Source organism: Eschrichtius robustus, chromosome 15, assembly GCF_028021215.1.
Source record: "Eschrichtius robustus isolate mEscRob2 chromosome 15, mEscRob2.pri, whole genome shotgun sequence".
Lineage (NCBI taxonomy): Eukaryota > Metazoa > Chordata > Mammalia > Artiodactyla > Eschrichtiidae > Eschrichtius > Eschrichtius robustus.
In genome coordinates, this window is record NC_090838.1 from 63,306,205 (window position 1) to 63,329,885 (window position 23,681).

At 38.9% G+C, this 23,681-nt stretch overlaps 1 non-coding gene and 1 pseudogene across 1 annotated transcript; one reads left to right on the forward strand and one right to left on the reverse strand.

Annotated features, from left to right (window-relative positions):
- Nucleotides 1-437: 437 nt before the first annotated feature.
- LOC137778192 (U6 spliceosomal RNA) lies at nt 438-544 on the reverse strand. The gene has a single exon (XR_011076772.1). It is a non-coding gene; the product is annotated as a U6 spliceosomal RNA (small nuclear RNA).
- Nucleotides 545-3,402: 2,858 nt separating this feature from the next.
- Nucleotides 3,403-4,632, forward strand: LOC137777510 (heterogeneous nuclear ribonucleoprotein A1-like; annotated as a pseudogene).
- Nucleotides 4,633-23,681: the final 19,049 nt, after the last annotated feature.

Genomic DNA, 23,681 nt, shown 5'->3' on the forward strand with positions numbered 1-23,681 from the left:
GCCACATCTTCTTTATCCATTCATCTGTTGATGGACACTTAGATTGCTTCCATGTCCTGGCTATTGTAAGTAGAGCTGCAATGAACATTTTGGTTCATGACTCTTTTTGAATTATGGTTTTCTCAGGGTATATGCCCAGTAGTGGGATTGCTGGGTCGTATGGTAGTTCTATTTTTAGTTTTTTAAGGAACCTCCGTACTGTTCTCCATAGTGGCTGTATCAATTTACATTCCCACCAACAGTGCAAGAGTGTTCCCTTTTCTCCACACCCTCTCCAGCATTTATTGTTTGTAGATTTTTTGATGATGGCCATTCTGACTGGTGTGAGATGATATCTCATTGTAGTTTTGATTTGCATTTCTCTAATGATTAATGATGTTGAGCATTCTTTCATGTGTTTGTTGGCAATCTGTATATCTTTTTTGGAGAAATGTCTAAAAAATATGGAACGCTTCACGAATTTGCGTGTCATCCTTGTGCAGGGGCCATGCTAATCTTCTCTGTATCGTTCCAATTTTAGTATATGTGCTGCCGAAGCGAGCACCCATTGTATGTATATTGTTGGACACTTAGGTTGCTTCTATATCTTGGCCATTGTAAACATGCTGCTATGAACACTGGGAGTTCATATGTCTTTTCAAATTAATGTTTTCATTTTCTTCAGATATATACCAAGGAGTGGAATTGCTGGATCATATGGTAGTTGTGTTTTTAGTTTTTTGAGGAACTTCTGTACCATTTTCCACAGTGGCTGCACCAACTTACCTTTTCACTTGTACATTTAGTGCACAAGGGTTCCCTTTGCTCCACATCCTCACCAACATTTGTTACTTGTGGTCTTTTTGATGATAGCTGTTCTGACAGGTGTGAGGTGATATCTCATTGTGGTTTTGATTTGCATTTCCCTGATGATTAACAATGTTGTGCATTTTTTCATGTGGCTGTTGGCCATCTGCATTTCTTCTTTGGAAAAATGTCTGTTCAGGTCTTCTGCTTATTTTTTAATTGGGTTGTTTGTTTGTTTGTTTTTGATGTTGAGTTGTATGATCTGCCTGTGTATTTTGGGTATTAACCCCTTATCAGTCATATCATTTGCAAATATTTTCTCCCATTCAGTAAGTTGTCTTTTTGTTTTGTGGATGGTTTCTTTTGCTGTGCAAAAGATTTTAAGCTTAATTGGGTCCCATTTATTTTTTGTTTTATTTCTTTTATCTTAGGAGACAGAGCCAAAAAAATATATACATTGCTACAATTTATGTCAAAGAGTGCTCTGTCTATGTTTTCTTCTAGGAGTTTTATGGTTTCTGACCTTACATTTAGATTTTCAATCCCTTTTGAGTTTATTTTTATATATGGTGTGGGAAAATGTTCTAATTTCATTCTTTTACATGTAGCTGTCCCGTTTTCCCAGCACCATCTATTGAAGAGACTGTCTTTTCTCCATTGTATATTCTTGCCTCCTTTATTGTAGATTAACTGACCATAAGTGCATGAATTTATTTCTGGGCTCTCTACTTTGTTCCATTGATCTACATCTCTGCTTTTGTGCCGGTACCATACTCTTTTGATTACTGTAGCTTTGTAGTACAGTCTGAAGGAGAAAAGACCTTTCATTCTATCTTTAGAAAATATTACAAAATCATTGTTATGTGAAGACATGGTCAAATGAAACCAAAAGCAGCAGGAGAAAAGTATTACAAAAGTATGTGAGGTGGTTAGATTTTTTAATTACATTATTTTCTGGATTTGAGGATGTTTTTGGTATTTGTCAGCTTAATTTTTTTTTTAACTTTGGGGATAATTTTAGGTTTACAGAAAAGCTCCAAAAATAGTACAGAGAGTTCCCATTTATCCTTAACCCAGCTTCCATTAATGTTAACATTTTACAGGTACATTCGTCCAAACTAAGAAACCAACATTTGGTACAATATCATTAACTAGACTACAGACTTTATTCAGATTTTACCAGTTTTTCCATTAACATCATTTTTTCTTTTCCAAGATCCAATCCAGGATCCCACATTGCATTTGGTCATCATGTCTCCTTAGTTTCCTCCTATCTGTGATGTTTACTTGACAGTAATTCATTAAATGATACACTTGCTTTATATGATTTTCTGAATTTGTGTTATATTTAACAATAACAAATTAAAAACAAAAACAAAAAAAAGTCATAATGGTTTCTGATTGCTCTTAGAATAAGGGCAGCCAGCCTCAGCCTGGCCAGTGAGGCCCAAATGATATTGTGCCAACCTACCTCTACAGCCTCTCCCTGACTCATAGTGGCCTAGTCAAGCCGGCCTCCTTTCCATCTCTTGTATTTTACCTTGCTCCTTCCTGCCACAGGGCCTTTGCACCTGCTATTTCCTCTCCCTGGCACACTCTTCCCTCCTCTTTGCCAAGGTAACTCCTGCTCCTCTGTTGATATCATTTCAGCATCTCTCATGCAGTCCAGCCTTGCCTGGCCTCCCTAGCTGTGTAGAATATCCTTACCACAGCCTCTAATTGCTGTCCACAGGGGCAATGCTACACTGGTTTGAGTTTTCAAGGAGAGGCTAGAGAAGCTGAATTGTTGTGTAGAGTGAGAAGAATTTCAAGTTTCCCACAGCCACCTAGCAATCCACGAGGGAGGGGCAGGCAGAAGAGATCAGAGGGGACAGCAGAACCAGCAAAATTGCAAGAGGCATGTGTTTTTAAGCATGACTTTTGTTATTAGTTTCTAATTTTAGTGCATTAGGGGCAGATGACATGGTCTGTATGATACTGATTCTATGAAATTTATTACAGCTTCTTCTGGCCAGTTTAAATGTTCTTCTGGGGCTCAAAAAAATGTGAATTCTCTATTGGGTATAGGGTTCTATTATACCTAATAGATCAAATTTATTAATTGTATTGTTTAGGTCATCAGTATCTCTAATTTTTGTCTTGCTCTGTTGGTGTCTAGGTTTCTAAGAGGAGCAACTTTGGAGTTACACAGCCTTAAGGATATTTATTTATAAGTAAAAAGATAAAGATTAATTTCTAAAAAGTATACATTTTTCAAATTGTTGGGGTTGGGGAGAAACAACAAAGAAAACACAGACCAGAAAGCAAATGAGGGAAAACGAGGGGGTATTAAAAAGCAATCTGAATCTATAAAAGATGACACAACTAAATCTATCTGCATAACAATAATTGAATGGGAGAGACTTGCCAACTGAAAGAAAATACTTTCAGATACAGTTTTAAAAAACTAAATGAAAATATATGCTATCAATAAAAGATATACCTAAAATAGAAATGCTCAAGGAGTTTGAAAGTAAAAGAATTGAAACTCAGTGGGTTTTAAAATAACTTGACGGCTTTTTGCCCATGGACGCCGCCAAGTGAGCACCGTTGACGTCTCCCCCCTCCACTGACATCATGTCTAAGTCAGGGTCTCCCAAAGAGCCCGAACAGCTGCGGAAGCTCTTCATCGGAAGTTTGAGCTTTGAAACAACCGATGAGAGTCTGAGGAGCCATTCTGAGCAATGGGGAGCGCTCACAGATTGTGTGGTAATGAGGGATCCAAACACCAAGCGCTCCAGAGGCTTCGGGTTTGTCACCTATGCCATTGCAGAGGAGGTGGATATGGCCATGAATGCAAGGCCACACAAGGTGGATGGAAGAGTTGTGGAACCAAAGAGGGCCGTCTCAAGAGAAGATTCTCAAAGACCTGGTGCCCACTTAACTGTGAAAAAGATTTTTATTGGTGGCATTAAAGGAGACACTGAAGAACATCACATAAGAGATTATTTTGAACAGTATGGGAAAATTGAAGTGATTGAAGTCATGACTGACCGAGGCAGTGGCAAAAAGAGAGGCTTTGCTTTCGTAAGCTTTGGTGACCATGACTCCGTAGACAAGATTGTCATTCAGAAATACCACACTGTGAATGGCCACAACTGTGAAGTAAGGAAAGCCTTATCTAAGCAAGAGATGGCTAGTGCTTCATCCAGCCAAAGAGGTCGAAGTGGTTCTGGAAACTTTGGTGGTGGTCTTGGAGGTGGTTTTGGTGGGAATGACAGCTTTGGTCGTGGAGGAAACTTCAGTGGTTGAGATGCCTTTGGTGGCAGCCGCGGTGGTGGTGGATATGGTGGCAGTGGGGAGGGCTATAATGGATTTGGTAATGATGGAAGCAATTTTGGAGGTGGTGGAAGCTACAATGATTTTGGCAATTACAACAATCAATCTTTAAATTTTGGACCCAGGAAAGGAGGAAATTTTGGAGGCAGAAGTTCTGGCCCCTGTGGTGGTGGAGGCCAATACTTTGCCAAACCACGAAACCAAGGTGGCTATGGTGGTTCCAGCAGCAGCAGTAGCTATGGCAGTGGCAGAAGGTTTTAATTACTGCCAGGAAACAAAGCTTAGCGGGAGAGGAGAGCCAGAGAAGTGACAGGGAAGCTACAGGGTACAACAGATTTGTGAACTCAGCCAAGCACAGTGGTGGCAGGGCCTAGCTGCTACAAAGAAGACATGTCTTAGACAATACTCATGTGTATGGGCAAAAAAAACTCGAGGACTGTATTTGTGACTAATTGTATAACAGGTTATTTTAGTTTCTGTTCTGTGGAAAGTGTAAAGCATTCCAACAAAGGGTTTTAATGTAGATTTTTTTTTGCACCCATGCTGTTGATTGCTAAATGTAATAGTCTGATCATGACGCTGAATAAACGTGTCTTTTTAAATAAATAAATAAATAAATAACTTGACTAATTGATTCTAAAGTATATTCAGAAGAGTACATTTAGAGAGTAACAAATATTTGTTGAGTGCCTACTTGGTACCAGGCATGTGTTTTAAAGCTGCAATAATTAAAACAATGTAGGCTAGAGCCAGAAGTAGACAAATAGAGTCAGCAGGAACAGAATAGAAAGTCTGGAAATAGCCTTACATGTGCATAGGATTTAATCTATGATAAAGATGATATCTTAAATATTAAGAAAAGGACAACTTTACTTCCCACTTGTAAAAAAAAAAAAAAGTCATAAATATTAAATACAAAGTTAGAATTCCAACTCATTAAAAAAAAATGTCAGATAGATTAAAGATCTACACATTAAAAACCCCACTCAAGTAATAGAATAAAATATAGGAGTTTACTTTTATATTTGGGGTTCCATCTCAACTGCTCAAAGAATTTGAATAAACAGTTCACAAGGGAAATACAAAGGGCAGTTTAACATATGCAAAAAAGTTTAACCTCATTGGTAGCTTAAAATTGTAAATTAATACAAAGTGATACCCAGTGTGGGGGGCGAAAGGATACCCTTGGAGTGAGTATGAACTGGCAAAGCCTTTTTAGAGACCAATTCAGCAATATCTATCAATAATTTAAAACAAGTTATCCCTATAATCTGGCAAGTCCATTTCAAGGAATTTACACTGTGGAAATCCTCACATAAATGTACAAAGAACATTGTAAAAGGATGTTCATTTCTGCTTTAAAACAGCAAACCACTTGGGATGGAGCCTAAAATATCCATTAATAGAGATGAAGTCACAGCATATCAGAGAAAAGGCCGTGAGCGCTGCAGGCTGCTGAGGAAAGGGGAGCTGTAGTCTCACTGGCCCTGTGCTGAGGAAAATTTCCGGCAGAGACTACTGGCCTGAGAGTCTGAGGGTCACTCAGACCTTCAGTCCCATCCAGGGTGACCTGTGGTCTCCAAGTGCCAGAGTTTCTTTATACTGCTCGACTTCAGCTTTGGTGACTAACTTCTCATTTATTTTTAGAAAAACACTTAAGCCCTAGGCCTTTTAGTTAGGCAAATTATAAAGATATATCCAACATCCTATTTTAAAATAAAAAGGTTTAAAACAGTAAGAATCTCTGCATATTTTATACTGCCGGGGATGGAGGGGAAAAGCGTCTTTGTAAATGGTTCCCTTTCATTCATGTATTGATTCAACAAATGAGGGACAGACACAGCCTCTCAAGAAGCTGTCTTCACGGAGGGAGGAACTCTCGTGAGGGAAGAGATATTAAATAACCACAAAAATACAAAACTGAAAACTTCAGTAAGCACTGGGAAGGGATGGCATAGGATATGGGAGCCTGTATTATGGGGCTTTATATGTAGGAGTCTACAGTATAGGGAATATAGCTAGACTTCATTTCGGTTGGTCAGGGAAGTTTTCCCTGAGGAAATTGCCTTAGGTGAGACCCAAGAAAGGTGAGAAGCAGAAAGGAATCCCAGAACAGTTTGCATAAAAAGGAAAGGGCTTGTGCAAAGGCCCAAGGCAGGGAATTGCTGGGAACATTTATGACATTAAGAAAAGGCTGGTGTGGCCTGGGTACAGAGTGGGATGGCAGGAGGGAAAGGCAGGAGCCTGTGGGCCACTTTAAGGATTTGGGATTTTCTACTAAGGGCAATGCAAAACTATTTGTGGATTAGGAAAATGTTTATTTCAACAAATATGATTCAGACCAGGCAGTCTCCAGAGTTTTGGGCAAGGGTGTGGCTATATACTGGTCAAAACAGTTACCCACAGGAAATTGGGAGGAGAGCCAGGAAGGCAGCCAGAAGTACTCCAGGGCGAATCTCCTCTTCAGTACGGAGACCCTGAGGGGCCCCCACTGGCAGTGCCAGAGCACCTCGGTGGGGCTGTTTTGTGAGGCTGTGCACAAGCTATAATCCAGACAGATGAATCCAGACATTGGGAGGTACACTGATGGTGTTCTTGGGTGGGGATGGGGTGCAGGAAACGGGTAAGTTTTGAGTAAGTTCTGCCATATTGATGGGGAATTGTGCTGCCTAATTTTCCAATAAAAAAAAAATTCAGATTATAATATGAAATTTTAAAGTTTTTAGTGTTTGCAGCGAATTCAAAATTTATAAAATATATTGGGCTTCCCTGGTGGCGCAGTGGTTGAGAATCTGCCTGCCAATGCAGGGGACACGGGTTCGAGCCCTGGTCTGGGAAGATCCCACGTGCCGCAGAGCAACTGGGCCCGTGAGCCACAACTACTGAGCCTGCGCGTCTGGAGCCTGTGCTCCGCAACAAGAGAAGCTGCGATAGTGAGAGGCCCGCGCACTGCGATGAAGAGTGGCCCCCGCTTGCCGCAACTAGAGAAAGCTCTCGCACAGAAACGAAGACCCAACACAGCCAAAACTAAATAAATAAATAAATAAATAAAATTTTTTTTTAAATTTATAAAATATAAATCAAATACATTTGAGGTTGGATATTTTATTAGTTGCCTGTAGCCATTACAATAAATTACCACAAACTTGGTGACTTAAAACAGCACAAATGTATTCCCTTGCTGTTCTAGGGTCCAGATATCTGCAATCAGTTTTACTGGTCTAAAATCAAGGCATCAGCAGGGCTGTGTTCCTTCTGGAGGCTCTAGGGGAGAATCTACTTCCTTGCATTTCAGAGCTTTTGGCGATGCCTGCATTCCTTAGCTCCTGACCCCTTCCTCCAGCCTCTTGTTTCCATCTTCACATCTCTTACTTCTGTAGTCAAATCACCCCCTGCTTCCTTCTTATAAGGGTACTTGTGATTACATGTAGGGCCCACATACGTGGATAATCCAGAATAATCTTCCCATTTCAAGATCCTTAACTTAATCACATCTTCAGAGTCCCTTTTGCTATATGTATAAAATTATATTCACAAGTATCAGGGATTAGTATCTGAATATCTTTGGGGCCATTATTCATCTTGTCACAGGTGCATAGTTGAATATAGCCCTCAGATTTGAACCTATCTCAGATTTTCCCCCAGCTACAATAATAAAATGTCCCTAAATTATCCCGATACTCTGGTCCCTAAACCTATGATACTTTTTTTTTAACAGCTTTACTGAGGTTCAATGTATATACTCTGAAATTCACCCATTGTAATTATGTAAGTACATACATTAATTCAATTATGTTTAGTAGATGTACAGAGTTATGCAACTATTACAACAATCCAGATTTTTTGCAGTCAATCCCCACCCTTAAATCCAGCCCAGGCATCCACTAATCTACTTCTATCTGTATAGATTTACCTTTTCTGTATACTTCGTGTTAATGGGATCATATCATATACAGTCATTTGTGTCTAGCTTTCACTTAGTATAATGTTTTTGAGGTTCATCTCTGTCATAGTGTGTGTCAGTAATCAGTAGTTACTCCTTTTTATCACTGAGTAGTGTTCCATTGCATGAATAAATCACATTATGTTTATCCATTAAGCTGTTAATGGACATTTGGATTATTTCCTAGTTTTGGCTATTGTGAGTATTGCTGCTATGAATATTCATGTGCAATGCTTTGTGTGGACATATGTTTTCATTTGTAAGCTTATTTTTAATTTTTTAAGAAACTGCCAAACTGTTTTCCAAAGTGGCTGTACCACTTTACACTCCCGTCACGTATGTATGCGGAATCCAGTTTCTCCACGTCCTTGCCAACACTTGTATAGAATATCTTTTTCCCATTGAATTGCCTTGGAAACTTTGCCAAAACTAAATTGACCTTATGTGTGAGGGCTCATTTCTGGACTCTCAATTCTATTTCATTGGTCTATATGTCCATCTTAATGCCAGTACCATGTTGTGTTGATTACTGTAATTCTGTAGTAAGTTTTGAAATCAGAAATTGTGAGTCCTCCAACTTTTTTTTTTCAAGATTGTTTTGACTATTCTAGATCTTTTGCATTTCCATATTAATTTTAGAATTAGCTTCTCGATTTCTGCAAAAAACACAGCTGGGATTTTGATAGGGATTGCACTGAATCTGTAGATCAATTGGGGCAGTATAACCATCTTAACAATAGTAGTTTTTTGTGAATTTCTTAGCATTTTCTATATACAGGATCATGCCATTTTTGAATAAAGACAGTTTTACTTCTTTTCCAATGTGAATTGCTTCATTTTTATTTTTTACTTTTTGGCCTTATCACACTAACTAAAACCTCCAGCACAATGTTGATTAAAAGTGGCAACAGGGAATTCCCTAGAGGTCCAGTGGTTGGGACTCTGTGCTTCCACTGCAGGGGGCACAGATTCAATCTCTGGTTGGGGAACTAAGATCCCACATGCCACCCGGTGCAGCCTCAAAAAAAAAAAAAGAAAAAAAAAATGGCAACAGCAGATATCCTTGCCTTGTTCCTGAATTTATAGGGAAACATTCAGTCTTTCACCACGACATTTAATATTGACTGTAGGGACTTCCCTGGTGGCTCAGTGGTTAAGAATCCGCCTGCCAGTGCAGGGGACATGGGTTCAAGCCCTGGTCCAGGAAGATTCCACATGCTGTGGAGCAACTAAGCCTGTGGGCCACAACTACTGAGCCTGTGCTCTAGAGCCCACAAGCCACAACTACTGAGCCTGTGTACTACAAGTACTGAAGCCCACATGCCTAGAGCCCATGCTCCGCAACAAGAGAAGCCACCGCAATGAGAAGCCCGCGCACTACGACAAAGAGTAGCCCCCACTCGCCACAACTAGAGAAAGCCCACGCGCAGCTACGAAGACCCAACGCAGCCAAAAATATTAAAATAAATTTTTTAAAAAATTGACTGTAGATTTTAGTTAGATACACTTTATCACGTTGAGAAAGTCCCCTTTTATTCCTAGCTTAAGAGCTTTTATCATTAATGGATGGTGGATTTTGTCAAATGTTTTTTCCACATCTACTGAAATGACATTATGGTTTTTGTCATTTATTTTATTAATATGGTGATTTACCTTCATTGATTTTCAGATGTTAAACCAACCTTGCACTCCTGGGATAAAGGCCATTTGGCCATGGTGTATAACTCTATTTATATGTTGCTGGATTTTATTTGATAATGTTGTGTTAAGGATTTTTGCAAGTATGTTCATAAGGGATATTGGTCTGTTTTCATAGAATGAGTTGGGGAGTGTTCCCTTCTCCTCTGTCTTATGAAAGAATTTGTGAAAGATAATATTATATCACCTTTAATTATCTAATAGAATTCACCAGTGAAATGTTCTGGGACTGAACTTTTTTTTTTTTTTTTTTTTTTTGGCTGTGCTGAGTCTTTGTTGGTGCATGCGGGCTTTTCTGTAGTTGCGGCTAGCAGGGGTTACTCTTCGTTGCAGTGTGCAGGCTTCTCATTGCAGTGGCTTATCTTGTTGCGGAGCGCAGGCTCTAGGTGCGCGGGCTTCAGTATTTGCAGCGTGCGGGCTCAGTAGTTGCGGCACGAGGGCCCCAGAGCCCATGGGCTTCAGTAGTTGTGGCACGTGGGCTCAGTAGTTGTGATGCACAGGCTTAGTTGACCCACGCATGTGGGATCTTCCTGGCCCAGGGATCAAACCCATGTCCCCTGTACTGGCAGGCAGATACTTATTTATTTATTTATTTATTTATTTATTTATTTATTTATTTTTGGCTGCATTGGGTCTTCGTTGCTGTGTGCGGGCTTTCTCTAGTTGTGGTGAGCGGGGGCTACTCTTTGTTGTGGTGCGTGGGCTTATTGCAGTGGCTTCTCCTGTTGCGGAGCACGGGCTCCAGGCACACAGGCTTCAGTAGTTGTGGCTTGCAGGCTCCAGAGCGCAGGCTCAGCAGTTGTAGCACACGGGTCTTAGTTGCTCCGTGGCATGTGGGTCTTCCCAGACCAGGGATGGAACCCGTGTCTCCTGCATTGTCAGGCGGATTCTCAGCCACTGCGCCACCAGGGAAGTCCCCCCTAGAGACATTTTTTAATGTGGTTCTTAGTACAGCAAGCATTTTGAAGCCTTGTTGCCTGAGAATTTCTTTCTGAAGTATAGTTGATTTATAATATTGTGTTAGTTTCAGGCATACTGCATAGTGATTCAGGGTTTTTTTTCAGATTATGTTCCATTATAGGTTATTACAAGTTATTGAATATAATTCCCTGTGCTATACAGTAAATCCTTGTTGCTTATCTATTTTATGTATAGTAGTTTGTATCTGTTAATTCCGTACTCCTAATTTGTCCTACCCTCCCTCTCCCCTTTGGTAACCATAAGTTTGTTTTCTATGTCTGTGAGTCTGTTTCTGTTTTATATATAGATTCATTTGTATTATTTTTTTAGATTCTACATATAAGTGGTATAATATAATATTTATCCTTCTCTGACTTACTTCACTAAGTATAATATTCTCTAGGTCCATCTATGTTGCTGCAAATGGCAATACTTCATTCTTTCTTATGGCTTAGTAATATGCTATTGTATGTTATAGACCACATCTTTTTAAGCCAATTGTCTGTTGATGGGTACTGGGTTTGTTTCCATGTCTTGGCTGTTGTAAACAGTGCTGCTATGAACATTTTGGAGCATGTGTCTTTTCAAATTAGAGTTTTCTTTTTTCCTAGATATATGTACAGGAGTGGGATTGCTGGATCATATGGTAGCTTTATTTTTGGTTTTTTAAGTACCCTCCATACTGTTTTCCATAGTGGCTGCACCAATTTACATTCCCACCAACAGTGCAGGAGGGTTCCCTTTCCTGAGATTTTTTTTTTTTTTAAGTCTTTTCACACTTGAAAGACAAGCTGGCCGGATATAAAATTATAGGTTCAAAGTTATATTCTTTTAATACTTAACAAATATTACTCCATTGTCTTGTGCCCAATGCTGTGACTGAGAGGTCTAATATCAATTTAACACTGTTAGAATTTTCTCTTTGGTATTTTTAAATTTTTTTATTTTAAAAAATTTATTTATTTTTTATAAATAAATTTATAAATAATTTTTTATAAATAAATTTATTTATAAATTTATTTTAAAATTTTATTTATTTTTATTTTTTATTTTTAAATCTCATGTGGGCTTTCCCTTCTCTCTTTTATTTTCCACTCTATGGCTCTTTCAATCTGAGGTCATTCATCCTTTTTAAATCTGAAGAATGTAGATCTATTGTTCTTCAAATATATTCTTCTTTTCAGTTTCATTTTCTCCTTCTGAATTCCCGTTATATGGATGTGGGCATTCTACTTCTTTCCTCCTTATTTCTTAACTTTTATTTTTTATCTCCTCATTCTTCAATGAGTCCTTCTTGGACTCATATCTCAATATGATATTCTGACTAATTAATCTATTTTTATCTGTTATATATCTCAATTATTGTTTTCTTTATTTCAATTATTATCTTTTTCCTTTGATTCTTGCAAATTTTTTCTTGTTTTTGTTTTACACTGCTAATATCTCTTCTGTGTATTTATAGAACTGATTTGAAATTCTTGGCCCATCTGTACTAACGAATATTTCTGCTTCTGTCCTGCTGTTTCTGATCTTACATGTTGTGATTTTATTTTTCTTTTGGTTGAATTTTACTCTTTGAGTATCTCAACATTTTGGCTTGTTAGCCCATATTCCCTGGGGATATTGGCTGCTCTGTCCTACACTGACTTTGAGGGAAAGACAGACGGCCACTCAGTGTCTGCTAGCCTGTTAAGTTCAAGGAGAGGACAGGGACTCAGATCTCGAGTGGAGTACCCCAGGCATCACGCAATCACAGGTCATCACTCCTGCTTGTTTGCATTTGGCCCCTGTGTTGAAAGGACGCTGCCTCTACCGATTGGAAGGGCCAGCCTGGGGGTTTGGAGGACAAAGGGTGGAGGAGTGAGGGATTACTCAGAAACAGTTGTTCCCCCAGTTTATCAACTCTTGACACCGGCAGGGCTTTTTGCTGCCCTGAGTTCATCCCCATAGACACCCTGACCAGTGGTCTGAGCCACTGCATCTGCAGTTCTGCAGCGAAGGACAAGCAATGACTGTCCAACGCAAAGGTGTGGGAGAGGCAAGAGCAAAAAGTCAATCACTTTTCCACACCTAAGGTCAATTAATCTTCGACAAAGGTGGCAAGAATCTACAATGGAGAAAAGACAGTCTCTTCAGCAAGTGGTGTTGGAAAAGCTGGACAGCCACAGGTAAATCAATGAAGTTAGGACACTCCCTCACACCATATACAAAAATAAACTCAGAATGGCTTAAAAACTTAAGTATAAGACATGACACCGTAAAAATCCTAGAAGAGAACATAAGCAAAACATTCTCTGATATAAATCATAGCAATGTTTTCTTAGGTCAGTCTCCCAGGCAATAGAAATAAAGGCAAGAATAAACAAATGGGACCTAATCAAACTTATAAGCTTTTTCACAGCAAAGGAAACCATAAACAAAATGAAAAGACAACCTACGGACCAGGAGAAAATATTTGCAAATGATGTGACCAACAAGGGCTTGATTTCCAAAATATACAAATAGCTCATACAACTCAGTAACAAAAAACCAAACAACCCAATCAAAAAATGGGCAGAAGACCTAAATAGACATTTCTCCAAAGAAGACATACAGATGGCCAACACTCATGTGCTCAACATCACTAATTATTAGAGAAATGCACATAAAACTACACTGAGGTATTAACTCACACCAGTCAGAATGGCCGTCATCAAAAAGTCTACAAATAATAAATGCTGGAGGTGGTGTGGAGAAAAGGGAGCCCTCCTACACTGTTGGTGGAAATGTAAATTGGTGCAGCCACTGTGAAAAACAGTATGGAGGTTCCTTTAAAAACTAAGAACAGAGTTACCATATGATCCAGCAATCCCACTCCTAGGCATATATCCAGAAAAGACAAAAGCTCTAATTCGAAAAGATACATGCACCCCAATGTTCATAACGGCAGTATTTACAATGGCCGAGACATGGAAGCAAACTAAGTGTCCATCAACAGATGAATGGATAAAGAAGATGTGATAGATATATACAGATATAGATATAGATATAGATATACACACACACACAATGGAAAAGAGTGAAATAATGCCATTTGCAGCAACATGGATGGACCTAGAGATTATCATATTAAATGAAGTAAGTCAGACAAAGACAAATATCATATCACTTATATGTGGAATCTAAAAAATAGTACAAGTGAACTTATTTACAAAACAGAAACAGACTCACAGACATAGAAAACAAACTTATGGGGGGTGGGATGAATTGGGAGATTGGGATTGACATATATACACTACTGTGTGTAAAATAGATAACTAATGAGATCCTACTGTATAGCACAGGGAACTCTACTCAGTGCTCTATGGTGACCCAGATGGGAAGGAAATCCAAAAAAGAGGGGATATATGTATACATATAGCTGATTCACTTTGCTGTACAGCAGAAACTAACACAACATTGTAAAGCAACTATACTCCAATAAAAATTAATAAAGAAAAGATTAAAAAAAAAGAAAACAAACTTATGGTTACCAAAGGGGAAGGGGGAGAGGGATAAATTGGGAGTATGGGATTAAACAGCACATTACCATAAATAAAATTAAAAACAAGGATTTACTGTAGAGCACGGGGAACTAGATTCAATATCTTGTAATAAACTATAATGGAAAAAAAGCAAAAAATAAATTTTAAAACGTCCATCAGTTTTCTTTTATCCTTATGGTTACAACTACCCTTGCCTTGGACTGTACCTACCCTCCACCCACACACACACACACACACACACAACCACAAACACACAGTCCAATTCTAAGTAGCCGTTTAGCTCCCCAGTGGTTTCTTCTTTGTTGTTATTTCCAGGATTTCATATTTCTGTCTGTAATTCCTCCTGTGTTCAGCTCGGGAAGGGAGCCAGCAGCTCAAGTGAATTCCCATCTTGGCAGGAACTGGGGCAGCCATGAGATGTCTATTAGTCAATTCGAAGGAGAGGTAAGCTAGACAGCTGGATAGACAAGGGGAGAGACTGGGGCTAGAGATACCTATTTGAGTCATCAGGGCATAGGTGGTTTTTCAAGCCATGAGTCTGGATGCAATCCTCTGGGGAAGGAGTATAAATACAGGAGGCATTTTGTATAGATACAGGAGTATATTTTGAAAAATATACTCCTTACTGTAAGTAAAATTCTAAATCTGGTTTGTACATTAATCCCTTATCAATTTGGCCAGTGTGAATCAGTCCTGGTGAGAATGCTCACTTTGGGGACCTCACAAAATTCAAGTGTCTGGTTCAGCAAATCTAAGGCTCAGAACCTGGCCTATTATGTCTCCGTGGTCATGTGCCATCCCCTGTCCCCACCACCAGACTCCCTCTGCTCATATCTCCTGTATTAGTTTAACTTCCTGGGATAATGTGAGGGGTAGAAAAAATGGTGCTTATAAAAAAGTTTTGGAAATCAATAGCGTCTGAACAATTGTAAAATACCTAATCTTTCTAACTATGATGTTCCTTTTCTCTCTGAGTGGGCAAATAGATGTGTTCACATCCTCACAGGATGCTCAGGACTCGAGGACAAGCTCCTGCACAGGCTGAAGATCCATGAGTAAGGTGATGGCAGATCCTGAGACATAGAAGAGCACAACTGGGCTGTTGTCATTGCTTGGGGTACCCAGGAGCTCAGGCAGGTTCCCACTCAGCCAGGAAGTAAACTGAAAAGGCTGAGTGAAGGCACAGGCACAGAATGTGCAATCAAAGACCAGTGAGTAGGGAGATCGGAGACCACAGCCTGGAAATCTGAGACCCTGGTAGGCAAAGGAGGGCACTCCAAATTTTAAGATCTCCCAGCATTCAAAAACCCTCACTATCCTGTGATTTCTTCAAAAGACCTTATCTTCCACCCCATTCCATCAAGCCATAGCTAAAATATTGTCGTGGCCAACACGAAACCATTGTTGAAACCCTAGCCTCTCAACATCCCACTTTCTGACACCAACCTGCTACCCCTCCAACTCTTGTACCCTTAGTCTCTCAGTGCTTGCTCTTCAATCTTATTGAGGCTTCTATCCCTTGACAACAGTCCACCAGTATTCACTGAGTATCTACTATGTGCCAGGTACAGTATTAGGTGCTTTCCTTCCTCATTCCCTCCTATTGGATGCTCCAAGGAGCATCACTCTCAACCTGACCCCTCAAACTTCCACTGCACCTGCCCCAAACAAGGTCTACCACCCAACTTCAACAATCCTGCTAGGAAGGAATTCCCTGGAAGTCCAATGGTTAGGACTCTGTGCTTCCACTGCAGGGGGCATGGGTTCCATCACTGGTCTGGGAACCAAGAATCTACATGCCACGCAGCACGGCCAAAAAAAAAACACAAAAAAACAAACAAACAAACAAAAAAACCCAATCCTGCTCTGGAAGGGTCCTTTGATCAGGCACCAACACCATCAGCCCCCGACCATCACACACAAGCACATACACTCAGAGAAATGAGCCAGTAACGTCCTTGAATAATATTCACAGCTTCCACAACAAATCATCCTGCCCCATCTAACCTTCCCAGCCTGTTCCTAATCCTTCAGACTTCCAGTTTCTGGTTCCTTGTTTGCCTGTTTAGGACCACACCTTGCCCCTCACACCTGTTCGGCCTGCTGTCTTTCCTCTCAGACTCCATCCTATTAGAACCTATTAGAACCTTTACTTACTCTGCTCCTATATGGTGGCTTCCTTGCCTGTCTCACTCTGTTCACAGGTGAGCTTCCTGCCTCCTCCCACCCACCCACCCGCCACCCCTGCAGTCTGGCGTCCACCTCACCCACAGCTCGTCCTGAAGTTACCAATAACCTCCAATTTGCCAAATTCAGTAGATACTTTGCAGTCCTTCCTTGGCCTCTCTGAGGCAATTGACACAGCAGACAACTTCCTTTTTAAAAGGGAATTTACACAAATAATATGTAAGCACATTCTATTATTCCAAAAGAAGAAAGAAATCAAAACCATACTGATATAGATAAAGGGTAAAATTCAGCCTTAGCCTCCACTCCTGCCTCTTCTTGCCCCAGAGGTAATTTTTATTAACAGACTGCTGTGGCTTCTTCAAGCGCTTTTTTAATTTATTTACCTCCATATAGATTGACTTGGACTTTTTCTAGTATATAAATTGGATAATGCCACATTGCTTTTTCATTAAACATGTATAAGAGATTTTCCAGTCATTATGCATAAATCCATCTCTTTTTTTATTGAGGTATAGTTGATTTACAATATTATGTTAGTTTCAGGTGTACAACATAGTGACTCAAACTTTTTATAGATTATACTCCATTTAAAGTTATTGTAAAATATTGGCTACATTCCCTGTGCTATATGACATATCTTTGTAGCTTATTTATTTTATACATAGTAATTTGTACCTCTTAATCCCATACCCCTATCTTTCCCCTCCCCCCTCCCCTCTCCCCACTGGTAACCACTAGTTTGTTCTCTATATTTGTGAGTCTGTTTCTGTTTTGTTAAATTCACTCGTCTGCTTTATTTTTTAGATTCCATATATAAATGATAACATAAGAGTATTTGTCTTTCTCTTTCTGACTTATGTCCATCCATGTTGTTGCAAATGGCAAAATTTAATTCTTTTTTTATGGCTGAGTAATATTCCATATATATATATTATCTCACATCTCATTACCCATTCATCAGTTGATAGACACCTAGGTTGTTTCCATGTCCTGGCTATTGTAAATAATGCTGCTATGAACATTGGGGTGCATGTATCTTTTCAAATTTTGTTTTCTTCAGACATATTCCCAGGAGTGGAATTGCTGGTAGATCCATCTCTTCTATTTTTTTTAAGACTTTTTTTGATGTAGACCATTTTTAAAGTCTTTATTGAATTTGTTACAATATTGCTTCTGCTTTATGTTTTGGTTTTTTGGCCACGAGGCATGTGGGATCTTAGCTCCCCGACCAGGGATCGAATCCGCACCCCTTGCATTGGAAGCCGAAGTCTTAACCACTGGACTGCCAAGTCCCCATCTCTTCTTGATTTAAACTATTCCATAGTGTTCCATTGTAGCAATGTTCCATAATTCATTAAATTGTCACCCTACTGATGCACATTCAGGTTGTTTCCACATTTTAATTCTACAAACTGTGCTGTCGGCTCCCACTTCCTTCCAGGAGTGTGGCTTACTAGATACTTATGAAGGGCCCTCCTACTACAAAACAACTAGAGGTTACATAAAACATGAATTTTTTCTGAGCTCACTTCAAAACAAGAAAAATCTCAAAAAAGAAGAGAAAAACAAAACCAAACAAAATACAAAGAAGCAAAAACCTTAAGCTCAAACCAGAAAGGTAAATGATAGGAACTCAAGTCAGGGCTGCCTGAGCCAAATGCCAACAGCAGCCCTCAATAAATCTGCAGGACTGAAGCAGGTGGGCACCTGAGCCTGGGGCTCAACATCAAGGCCAGGACTCTGTAAGGGAACAAAGGTGGTTCCAGGCCCTGGTGCCCACAGTTTCTCCTGGAAGCAAAGCCAGCCCCTTTCTGGAGGAAAGCATCCCTATTCACCTAAACAGTCAAAGAGTACCATGCAAACCACGAAGAGTGGGAGTCAGCAGAAACAATAAACAACAGATGTAGATTCTCAATTAGAGTGGAATTATCAGCTACATAATGGAAACTCCTATGTATGAAATGTCTAAGGAAATAAGAGATGGAATCATAAATGAGCAAGAGGAAAGAGACTATTTAAAAGGACAAAATAGGACTTCCCTGGTGGTCCAGCGGTTAAAAATCCGCCTGCCAATGCAGGGGACACGGGTTTGATCCCCGGTCTGGGAAGATCCCACATGCCAAAGGGCAGCTTAGCCCGTGCAACACAACTACTGAGGCCGAGCTCTAGAGCCCGTGAGCTGCAGCTACTGAGCCCACGCGTCACAACTACTGAAGCCCGCGAGCTCTGGGCCCCACGTGCCACAACTACTGAGCCCACAACGACTGAGCCCGCTGTGCCTACAGCCCGTGCTCCGCACAAAGAGAAGCCAACACAATGAGAAGCCCGCACACCGGAATGAAGAGTAGCCCCCGCTTGCTGCAACTAGAGAAAGCCCACACGCAGCAACGAGGACCCAGTGCAGCCAAAAAAATAAATATGTAGATAGAATTTTTTAAAAAGGACAAAATAGAATAGAAAAAATTAGTGCTTCTAGAAAAGAAAAATGGAATTGTTAAAGTGAGAAAACAGTGAACATGGAACAAATGGACAATATGAGCATGTTGATGTGATGCAATAAATAGTACACAGCCCTGTGTACAAAGTGGTCTCAACAAAACAAGAACCCAAAGTTGATCAAGCCTTCAGAGCTGATTTCCAGTTTACAGCAACACAGGACAGAAAAAAAAAAATTAAACAATACCACAACACGAGGAAGGTCAGAGATAAAAACAAAAATTGGGACATTCCACAGGACAACTGATCCAGTTTTTTCAACATGTCATTGTCACGAGAAAAACAAACAACAAAGAAAAAAAGGAGAGATGGCCCTAGACTAAGAAAAATTTATAAGACACAACTACTAAATGTAGTATGTGGATCCTAATGCAAACAGACCAACTATGAAAAGACATTTCTGAGAAAATTGGGGAAATTTGAATATGACCTGATATTAGAGAATACCAAGGAATTATTGTTAATTTTGTTAAATGTGATAATGGCATTATGTCTATGTTAGAAAAAGTTCACATATTTTAGAGATGCATTAGGTCTAAATTTTGTTTCCAAATACTTCATCAACACACACACAAGGGGAAAAGATGAAGCAAGTTTGACAAAATTTTGATAATTGTTGACTCTGGGTAATAGACATATGGCAATTCATTAAACTGTTCTCCCCCATTTTGCAGGTATGTTTGAAATTGTCCATAATAAATTACTTTTAAATCTCTAGAGAAGGATATTATACTTATCTTGTTAACATTTATAAAATCTCCCAAATTTTACTGTTAGAGAATGCTTTATAAATTCTATATGAACAATTTTATGCTTAGTCTTTCTAATTCATTTTTCACAGTAATTAATACTTGTAGAATACTGTGTAACATTCTCTAAGTGTCATCACTTTGAGATCATTGCAATAATCTTGTGAGGTACATATTATTGCCATCATGTGAAAAAAAAAAACAACATGTTGTTTTCTTCTTATGCATGAGGAACAGTAAAACATCTCACCTAAATTTTCGGGTTTTTTTTTAATATTCCAATATAAGGCTCATTTCTTTTTTTAAAAACTTTTTAATTTTTATTTATTTATTTTTTTGGTCATGCCTCACGGCATGTGGGATCTTAGTTCCCTGACCAGGGATTGAACCCCTGTCCCCTGCATTGGAAGCACGGAATCTTAACCACTGGACTGCCAGGGAAGTCCATGAGGCTCATTTCTAAAAACATTCTTCTTTTTCCTGCCAACTTTCCAACTTAGATAGGAGATTTTTTCTGACGATAAAAGTAATACATTCTTGCTGTATAAAATTTTAATGACATATAAAAATATAGAAGAGGGGAAAAAAATCATACATAATCAAAATGCCCAGATGCAGTAATGAATATCACTGTGATATATCTCCTTTTATTCTTTTAAACATATGGTCTTATTAAATACTGAATAATTATAAAAGAATATTTATTACATATGTTTAAAATACAAGGAATAAAAACAAAGCAAACATCAGTGGATCCACCACCCAGTTAATAAACCAGAACTTTTGAAATCCCTGCTGCCCTTCCCAGATCCCAGCCCTTTCATTCCCAACGACATTAATGTGTTTTGAATTTTGTGTTTTCACTTCACTTTTCCTTATAGTTTTACCACATATGTATTAAGCAATTCCAAACTGGAACCCACTTCTAAGCAATATGTTGTTTCATTTAGTCTTGACTTTTCTATAAAATCATACTGCATGTATTTTTCTGTAGTTTGCTTTTTCATGGTCATGAAATTTGTTCGTGTTGATTTGTGTAGCTATATTGCATTTATTTTTCACTGCTCTATTGTGTTGCAAGGACCATAGTCTTATCTATTTTTCTTACCCTGCTTTCAATGGATCACACTTTTATTTCTGTGCATAATTTATATATAATTGAGATAAGTTGTATATAACTGATACATTGATTTTTTTGCTTAAAATTATTTAAGATAATTTTGTACACTATTTTTAAAACTTTATCAATACCATGCAAATGACTTCATAATATTCATTTTATGTACATATAATAATTTACTTAAACACTCCCCAGTGGTGGAATTTAATCTTCCTTCAGTTTTTCCATCAATAAGTAATACCACACAGGGAACTATATTCAATATCCTGTGATAAACCATAATGGAAAAGAATATGAAAAAGAATATTATGTAAAAAAAATACAAGTAATACTACAATAAAAAAGCACTTCACTGGGTATGCTGAGCCACAGATTAGACACAGCGGAAAAGAGATATAGTTAAGAAAGAGCTGAAGAAATTATTTAAAGTGCAGCAAAGAGAAACAGGAGATGGAAAATGTGAAAGAGGTTTTAAGAGTCTTGGAGTATAGAATGAAAAGGCCTGTAATTTGTCTAACTGAAATCCCAGAAGGGCATTATAGAGAGACTATAGGAGAAGCAATATATGAAGAGATAGAGGAAGAGTATTCCAGAACTGATGAAGTACATGAATACACAGATACAGGATGGATGCACAGCATAATATCAAGCATGATAAATAAAAAGAAATCCACCCCTAGATGCTTGGAAGGAAAGTGAAGAATACTAAAGACAAAGAAAGAGTTGTAAAAGCAGCCAGAAATTAAAAATTGTTTAAGTTTAGTTAAAAATCTTATAATCTTAAAATTGAATTGGAAATATCAATATGAACTCAGGGCTTACTTTTTAAAAAAATAACATGTATTTTCCAGCTCTGTCTTCTGAAGAAATGAGAATCCAGTAGCAATAAGCACCTTTAGTGACCAAATTTTGCTCTCTAAATACCATCTCTCACAGAAAGGAACCAGGACTCCCTGGAGAAAAGTATGATTCCAGCTCTAGGGCAGGAAATGTTCAAGTTGAACCTAGGAGATCTATTGAACCATAAAATAAAGAAGTTGTCAACAACTACCTGAGGAATTTTTAAAAGATCATGGGAGGCAGCTTGAAGGGACATTTTCTAAAGATTGAATAATTTCAGCATCAAAAATAATAAATAATAATGACTGTATATTGAAGCACATAGAATACAGAAACTTCCATAATGTCATAATCCCACATATACACACCCCTCATCAGTCACCTTGAGGGTACATCAACTGCATTTCAATCAAGTAGTTAATGAAGAAAAGTTTCTGATAGATTAATTCCAGCTAATAAATGGAGAAGGAATGACAGATTAGAAGGAAATTGCCATTTTGCACTCCCTAATTCAGTAACGGATAAATTTAACATCAAAGTGAAACAATCAGGGACTTCCCTGGTGGTGCAGTGGTTAAGAATCCACCTGCCAATGCAGGGGACATGGGCTTGAGCCCTGGTCCGGGGAGATCCCACATGCCACGGAGCAACTAAGCCCATGTGCCACAACTGCTGAGCCTGCACTCTAGAACCCGTGAGCCACAACTACCGAACCCTTGTGCCACAACTACTGAAGCCCGCGCTCCTAGAGCCTGTGCTCCACAACAAGAGAAGCCACCGCAATGAGAAGCACACACACCGCAACGAAGAGTAGCTCCCACTCGCCGCAACTAGAGAAAGCCCTCACACAGCAACAAAGACCCAACATAGCCAAAAATAAATAAATAAAATAAAAAATAATAAAAAGCCAATTCTTTAAAAAAAAAAAAGTGAAACAATCAAACACAGTGTGCCTCCTGTCATGATGCACCAGGAGCTACATAGTGCCACCTATGCAGGTTTTCCAAAATAATTTAACCTAAATCTAATTAAGGTTCTAGATATAACTACCAATTTATGGGAAATACAGGGCTAGAGGAACCAGTGAGATGACACCATGAAGAGGTAATCAGCAAATCCTGTTTGTGGGAAATTCTATAGGACAAATACCCTGTTTTTATCAACAAATAAATGACATGAAAAAGGAGGTGGAGTGGGGCTATGATAGATGAAAACAGATTTGAAAGCCATATAAACCAAAAGCACAGTGGACTTTGAATGCTGAGTCAAACAAACCAATTGTAAAAGACCTTTTTGGAACAGAGGAATTTGAACATGCATGAGGAATTAGATGACATTAAGAGATTAACATTAAAATAAAGCAAAAATCCTTATCTATCAAAGACACAATCTGGGGACTTCCCTGGTGGTCCAGTGGCTAAGACTCCATGCTCCCAATGCAGGGGGTCCAGGGTTCAATCCCTGGTCAGGGAACTAGATCCCACATGCCACAACTAACAGTTCTCATGCCTCAACTAAAGATCCCGCATGCTGCAACGAAGATTTCACATGCAGCAACTAAGACCTGACACAGCCAAATAAATAAATAAATAAAAATTTTTTAAAAAGATACAATCTGATCCATATAAGATGTTTCCATAGCATCGTATGGAAAAACCCGAACGAATTTTTTGGCCAACCCATATATAATCTGAAATTTGCTTTAAATTCTCCAGCAAAAACAAAAAATGCTTCCGGAAGCCAGGTATTGGGAATGTAGAAGTTCATTAAACTCTTCTCTCTGCTTTGGGATACATTTGAAATTTTCCATAAAACAAAGTTTTTTGGGGAATTCCCTACTCGTCCATTGGTTAGGACTCGGCGCTTTCACTGCTGGGGCCCGGGGTTCAATCCCTGGTCAGGGAATTAAGATCCCACAAACTGCATGGTATGGCCAAAAGAAAAAAAAGTTTTCTTAAGGCAATCAGGAATAAAAGTCTTATCACCTACAAAGAAACAATAATTAAGCTGACAAAGATTGCTCAACAACGAGTGGGGAACAGAAGATAGTAGAACAA